Below are 8,171 nucleotides of genomic sequence, written 5' to 3' on the forward strand. Positions count from 1 at the left end.
AGTGCCTCTAGAATTCTTAATTATCAAAATAATTCAAAAACCTGCATCTAATAATAATAATAATAATAACAATAATAATAATGATAACAACAACAATAGTGATGATGATGATAATGATGAAGCCTGGTATTATAGTTTAGGCCTATAATCCCACACCCCAGAAGGTAGCACAGGGAGACCCTATCTCCAAAAAAAATGTTACAAACAAACTAAAAACTCTTTATTTTTAAACATGGGTGAAAATGTTAAAATTTAGAATAATTCATAAATGCACAATATTAACACATGTGCTTTGTGGACCATAGGTCTGTGTTTTCTGGCCACCAAAAAAAAAAAAATCCCAAACATCCTGTGATATAGACTGAGCTGCTGAGACCCCCTCCTGAAGCCTGCAGATATCTGTTGGGTATAAACGTAACAGCAACCCCCGAAAAGAAAACATTTTCTGTATGATATCACCAATCCTCCCTGTTTAGCTGACAGTCTTTCCCACAACTGCTATCCTAGTGTTTCTTTTGCAGTCTACTTACTATAAAATCAGTAATAACCATTTGTAACATTAAAAAGCTTACTTATCACTTAAAACAAAAGACATTCACTAAAAATAGGTATTAAGGAAATAAAACAAACACTACTGCAGGAAGTATCATAAAATATTGTCCAAGACCATTTGCCAATGTCTACAGAAAACCAGTATGTGTGCCTAGAAGTATACCTGTGCACATATGTGCAAACTCACATACAGACAGGCACACATGTGCACACTCATGCACACAGACATACATGTATCCATCCATGCATACATAAAGTGAGCACTTGTATATGGCAAGTGAGTGGTGTAGAATGAACTGGCTGCAAGATCAGCTAGTGTAGCCCCAAATCAACTATTCCATCAGCTTCCATGGAGCCTGTCTCTTGGGATGTCCACTTCTCTTTCAAAGGTCCCTACTGAAACAGCCCTTAACTCACTTGTCTCTACCATCCATTACAGCAGACTGTAATACTGAAAATACGGAGAGGACTGTGGTGCATGTTTAGAGCTAGCTTTAACACTCTAGGACATCTTCTGTGGCAAAATCCCATTTTTCTTCTCAGTAACCATGAAGTGGATATGGCCTCCCCCTGGTCACACTGCTGATTGGTTACTGGATCCCTTGCTGGATCGATATCCCCCAAAGCCTAGTAAGATGCCTGTAGAGACATTTGTTTTGACTGCCAGAGATTCCAGCACATCCCAGTACTGTGCCCTAACACAAACCCCTTTTGTGCAATAGTCTAGCCTCAAAGAGAAACATAAAGAGCAGGGGCCAGCACAGGCTAAAGAAAGATAGGTGGCAGGAGCCGTGGAATGGCGCAGACAACCTCAGTAAGCTGTGACAGTCTCAGGAGTAGGGAGAGAGTTGGAGAGGTCTCAGGCAGCCAAGAGCACATGGTGTGTGCAGGCATGCCAGAGACACATTTTGCCTGAAGTTCTGTGTGAAGCATCTTGTAGTAGGGCCTGTTCCCTTCTCTGGAACATTCTCCAGGCTGCACGGCTGACTTGTCACTGAATGCCCATTTGGGTCAGCTTTCTTGGGCCTAAAGCCAGTTTCACCTACATTGTTTTATACATGAGCGGAATGAGACACTGAGCAATTCATTTTCTTCTGGAAAGCCTGCTTGCAAACTCCCAGCCAGTTTCCTCTCTCACCCAGCCTTCCCGCTGAGGACAATGAAGCATTGACAGCCTTGTTTACATTGACCTCCTCCTGAGATGAAAGACAAAGTCTTCTAACACTCTCCAGCCGGTACACAGGTACACAACTGAAGCAGAAAACAAGCTTAGGTTTTATCTGAAACATCCTTTAAGTGCAAAATGAGGCTGAAGAATAAGACACTGAGACCCAGAATGAGCTTTGGGGCCTTCAAAACAGACCTGTGGCTAGAGAGCAAACAGGGCTATCTGTGGAAACACTTCCTTATCCAAACCAAGGTAGGGCATCTGTCCTTGATGCCTGTTTGTCAGAGACATTACTTACCCCTGCATGTCTCAGCTACACTTACACCCAAAGAAACAGAAGAGGGTCAGTCAACAAAGAAGTGTTTCAAAGTCATCGTGGTGAAGGTGATTGGAAGCCCTACTTCTGGAGCTCTGCTCCTTCACCTACTGAAGCTGTATGTCGCTACTGTGAAGATACAAGCTTCCTGATGGTGGCATAGAGAAGCCGGGGGCTTACGAGACTCCAAGTGTTAGATGCAAGTTCTAGACTGGAACATGTGGCCTGAAGAACTGAGGAGGGGCAACATGGCAGCTCATCACATTTTTTCAGAGCAGAAGCTCACACCCCACAACAAAAGGACAAAGGCATGAATCCTCTAAAAGGGAATATAGCAGAGCCCCAGTGCTTGGGAGGAAGAGGCAGTTGAATCTTTGTGAATTCAAGGCTGGCCTGGTCTACAAAGAGAGTTCCAGGAGAACCAAGGCTGTTACACAGAGAAACTCAGTCTTTAAAAACCAAAATAGACAGACAGATACATACATACATACAGATACATAGATAGATACACAGATGATAGATAAACAAATAACTAAATAAATAAATAAAATAAGAAAGGGACCATGCTCGTTTTCTTCTTTTTGACTCAAGTTTCTAGGAAAACACTACACAGGGTTTTGAACAAGAGTCTTCATTCATTAAGAGCCATGGTAGGTTTCACTAACCTTTGCCTCTTCATTCACATCCCAGGTGAAGGAAACAGCATTGTACGCGATCTCTTCAATGTTTCCAATGGTGTTGAAGCTCTCCTTGTAGTCAGCTATGACAGTGAAAGAGAAAAAGGACTTAGCAGGGTGGTAGCCAGGAGGAGAGGCACAGGCCTCTAATCCCTGCACTTGGGAGGTAAAGACAAGAGGATCTAGAGTTCCGGGTCATCCTTGTAACAGAGACCAGCCTTGGCCAGTACATGAGACCCTGGCTCAAAACACTCACACGCCACACACATACATATGCACCCATGCACGCACACATGCTTGTACACTAAAGTAAGAGTCCCTCGATGACACATTATTTGTCAATGGTAAAGTTTTGGATTTGCCTATTTTGCAGTGTGACAAGCTACATATTTCTGCTTACAGAATTCTACGGCTGAAAAAAAAATTTACTCACGTCTTTTTATTAAGAGTAAATCTATGTGAACCATGTCTTTATCTGATTTGATTATTAGGTCTTTTTTTTTCTGTTCACCTTCCTACTTCCCACTTTTTTGACAGCCATCCCCCGCTCCCCCAATACACACACAGGGACAATTTTTAGAAGCAAAATATTCTGCCAGTCAGGTGATGTCACTAAAGGAACTGCAGTAGAGTGAAGGCTTTCCATGAGCAGTGATTTTGATAGAGATCAAACACACACTAAGCACACACTACACTGAGGAACCCCCATGCCAAAGAAGGACATTTCTAAAACTTATCTTAGTACTCCAGAGCGTTGCGTTAATCTCACTTGGCTGTCATCACCTGACCACTTTGGGCTCTGTCCTATGGTCACTCCTTACACAATATGTTATCTGTTCCCTTATAGTATGTGTCTATTCCCTCATACAGTATGTAGTGACTCCCTTATAGAGTAGGTATCTATTCCCTTATGGTATGTAGCTATTCCCTGTCATCCCATTAGACTCCCCATGGAGTCAATAGAGATCAGCATGGGTGCTGTGTACTGTTATGGGCATGTTGGGCTACACAGAAAAGCCCAATTTGCTTATCTCCAATGATGAAACTGGTACCTCAGCACTGCAGGAAGATTCCTTATTGCTGGGAGCGGAATGGTGCAGGAAAACCCACCTCATGCTCTCCAGACTCCCTGGGATAGGCTGGCTGGTCTAGCCTCAGTCTGAATTCTATTTCCCCCTCTTTCTCGGATCACCTCTGCTTTCTATGATCCCTGAGGGGTTCAAAGCAGTTTGCTGAATGCTGTGTCTTCATTTCATCTACCCTACATGCAAATATCTGCCCACATGCACCTAGCCAGCCTAGAATCTTCTTGTGGAGAGTGCTAACTTATTTCCTTTTCACTCACTCCAGTGGTCTTGCCTAGAGAAACCTCAAAGCAAGATGTTTCTTTTCTTTTTTGGCATTGTTTTGTTTCTCTGTGCCTTGAGACACAGTTCCACAAGTATAACCCAAGCTGGTTAAACTTGTCCTGAATGCTGAGATTACAGGTTTGAGCTGTCATATCCAACTCCAAACCTTTATATTTTAAACAAAGCACATAAACTTTTAGCATAAAAGTATGTATATTCAACATAGGAAAGTCAGAGACCATGAATAAATAAAAAAAAAATTAAGGACAACCACAGTCTACTAACCCACAATTAACTGCCTTTAAACTTTATCTATGTGCTCTTATCTCTCATCTAGCTCCTTTTCTCCAAATATGTAGATTATTTTTATACAGTGATTAATAAACATCTTTTTCATTGCTATATTGTTTTGCTTGGCTCATCTCTGGTGTCTTCCATATGTAAAACCTTCTGTAAAATTATACGATTGTATCAGACCATGTGTCATGGCTTTATTCTTATTGGTCACTCAGCTGACAGCTGACAGTCTGCTGCTCTACCCCAGTGTTTCACTTCTTTTTACAGCTAAATTTCATTTAAATTTAATTATATTTTATTAAAGTAAATTCTCAGGGGCAGAAGTATAGCTTGCTGGTAGAGCAAGGGCTAGGAGAACTTGGGTTCAACAGCTAGCATTAAAACAAAAGACATTTTAAAAAAAGCATATTTCCGGAAATAAGTTTTTTTTGTTTCTTACTTTGTTTTGTTCTGTTGAAACAAGGTCTCACTGTGTATTCCTGGCTAGCCTGGAACTCACAGAGATTGCCTGCTGCTACCTCTCAAGTGCTGAGGTTAGGGATCTGAGCCACTAGACCCAGCTATAATTTTAAGGCTGATTAATTTTGCCACACTGGTCCAGGGAGGAACAATTTACACTTAGGGCAATTATGTCTTTTCTTCTCAGATTGTCTTTTTTCCAGACTAATATTCAAAACATTATTTTAATCTGAAATTCCTTGATTGCTAAAGGCATTGAATAGTCATTCTTGTTCTCTGGCTATTTGCATTTCTTCTTATTATTTTTATTTTTGTAAGTTCATTCATTTATTTTGGCTTTTCTAATTTTATTCTTGATACACTTTTCTCTTAGGGTAGTCATGATTTTAAAATAAATACTCAAAGGCAAATGAAGGGGAAAATCAAAAGAAAAGAACATTACCCCTTACAGTTTCTAAAAAGGCTTTATGTTTGGGACGATCACGAATGCACACCTGTGCTTTCTGCAGGCTTCCTCTTTGAGAGAGAGAAGAAAGCCAAATTTAAATTTGAATTCCATGATTTCTTCACTAATCCCTTGCAAGATAATCTTATAGTTGTTTGAGAAAAGAGCAGGTAAGATCAGCTGTAAAGAAGAAATGTCACATCTAGAAGTTAAGACAAGAAAGGTGCTTAGATTGACACTGTGGAGTCCTACATCACAAGGCTTCATTTTTCCAGTTTTAATTTCCCCCAAAAAGGGCTGAAAAAAAGAAAAAGAATTTCATACCACTTGTCATATAGAAACACACCAGAGTCTTCTAATATGGCACTCAACCAATAAATATGGCAACCAAAATGCTCATTCTGTGCCAGGAAATGTCCTCACTAGGCCCCTAGTCTTATAGCTCTTGCAATATAGAAAATAGAACACAACTAAATACATAAACATAAACAAACAAGATAATTATTCTAAATCTGCCTGATTTTTCAAAGAAGTCTTGAATGTTCTTTTCTCTATTTCTTACCCAACAAAAGCAGAAAAATAGGATGAAGGCAGTTCTTATTAATTATGATAATTTACACTCAAAAGGACAATCAGCTAGTAAGTCATGTCGAAATAAGTGGAATCACGGGGAGGAGTAATTCTAATGAAACTAATCCCATTGATGCCATGGTGCCAGCCATAAAGCCACATCTCCAGTCTGAGGTTATCATGTCCTGAACATTCAAGTCAGGCCAAGTAGTATGGAAATACACAGCCACAGACATCATCCAGGGTGTGTCAGGATGCCCCAGAGCAGTATGGTAATTCATGGATTCTCGGGGTTTAAAGACTATCTGAGAAGCACATTTTCAAATGTTGGAGGCCAGCATAGGGCTTTGGTGAGACATAGGCTACTGCCAGATATTCTCAGTCATGAGCATGGAGTGAGGCCAAGATTACATTTCTGCCAACTCTCATGTGGGGCTGGTGGGGTTCCTACACTTGAGAAGTCTTGACTCTGTTGTAAAATGGAATGGATCTTTTGGGTACTTCTGGTTTTCACCACCATGATCTTAGAAAGCACATTAGTTGGTGGTGCACGCCTATAATCCCAGCACTCAGGGAGACAGAAGCAGGTGGATCTCTAGGCGATCAAGCCCAGCCTGGTCTACAAAGAGTCCAGGACAGCCAACGATACACAGAAAAACCCTGTTTGGGAAAAAGTAAAAAGAAAAAAAATATATACATTAGTCTTTATTCATGAGGTCCATGTAATGGTCTATTCTTCCCCACCAAAAAAAAAAAAAAAAAAACAACTTTTTTTTCTTGATGAACAGACACAAGGCTATACAATGGCGGAGGACTTATCTAACCAGGAACACTTAGACTCACTCCAAGAGGTCTATCCTTGTACCTAGAGTGGACTCAAAGATATTGTTTCCTTCTGATAAAACCACTGTCATCTCTTGGCAGTCAGACCCAAAGACTCCTGGAATGATAACTGTGGTCTAGTTAAGAACATACATGTTCATGCTGGACAGGCCTTGTGCCAATGATGAGGTCTGTTTTTGGAATAATTCCTGAGGTAGCAATCAGCATGTTTTCTCATAGCAAGAAGCCAAACTGTTTATGGAAGTCAAAAAATCTGGTAACGAATTAACTATGATTTGAATTCAGTTCTGTCTGATACCAACAGCCGCATTTTTAACTGCAATTTCAACCATAAATCATCAGCAGATATTGAAGCACATACTTCAATGGCAACTGCTTTATGAGGTGCTGAGGGAATGTATGGTGAAGGAGGAAAGGAAACTGGGCATTTGGGGACTGTGGGAAGTTACTTACAAAGGAAGGCAGGAATAGGGTACTTTGGCAGGGAATGCTGAAATGTTTTCTTCAACAAGAAAATATTTTTAGAACTTGCTAGCATGAGAAGGCTGAGTGAGAAGGTCAAGCTAGCCCATCTAAGAAAACCAAAGGCACTGGTGCTGTGGAAAAATGATGAGTATGCCCACATATTTGCTTTCTTTACTCATTTCTTGCAAGTTATATTTCACATAGAAATTATGGGATGCAACTATTTTTAATTTTGAAGGAGGTGTGATGGTGAGTGAATCCTTTTGCTATCTTTTGCTTTTATCTTTTGCAGATAATCAGTGGTCTGTTAATTGGGTGTCTTGTTTTAATTCAGACTTTTGAAGGCTGAGGCTCCTGCACCTTAATTAAGCCTCATGTGCTTGGAGAATTATAACTACCGCTTTTAATTATTATATGTATATTGTTGGAGATTAAACAGTATGGTATAATTAATACAGAAGATGGCACTCTTCTAGAAGCTGTAGATTCTGTCTGGACTAGTGAAATAATGAAGGTGGAATGCTAGAGATGAATCTGGGAACTGTGCCAATTCTGTGCACAGCCACATCAGCTTCATCAGACGCTGTGAGAATGTGGCATGGTTGATATGTTTGGGAGCTATGATTCAACAGGCCCATGCTCAGGGTGATAGATACAGGAAGGAAGCTTTTAGCTGGGCATATGACCTCTTCTCCATGACCCTCAGTGAGTTACCTCTGACATCAGAGACAGTATCTAAAGAATGTACAGCTGCTTCTCCATTGTGGACAACAGTCATACTGACCCACCTGTCCTGAAACCTCTGTGTGCCACATCTGCAAGCCTGGGCAGGTCAACTCACAAAGGAGAGGGGCTTGTCTGAGCAACACTCAACTCTGATTTGAAAAAGATGGAAGAAACACAAACCTTTCTAAACGTGTTGAGATTTTTCTCCCTGTTCTTCTAAATCAAAAAGCAGCATTTGAAAGCCTGTGTGACTCATGTAAGAACTTTCCAACAAGCTCATTATCTTCTTCAGAGCACTCTAACA

The 8,171-nt window shown here is 40.6% G+C and overlaps 1 pseudogene; it reads right to left on the reverse strand.

Moving 5' to 3' along the window:
• The window catches only part of LOC132652391 (grainyhead-like protein 2 homolog), a 56,362-nt pseudogene extending 48,443 nt beyond the window's left edge, over nt 1-7,919 (reverse strand).
• Nucleotides 7,920-8,171: the final 252 nt, after the last annotated feature.

This window comes from Meriones unguiculatus, chromosome 1 (genome assembly GCF_030254825.1).
Source record: "Meriones unguiculatus strain TT.TT164.6M chromosome 1, Bangor_MerUng_6.1, whole genome shotgun sequence".
NCBI classification, from domain to species: Eukaryota; Metazoa; Chordata; class Mammalia; order Rodentia; family Muridae; genus Meriones; species Meriones unguiculatus.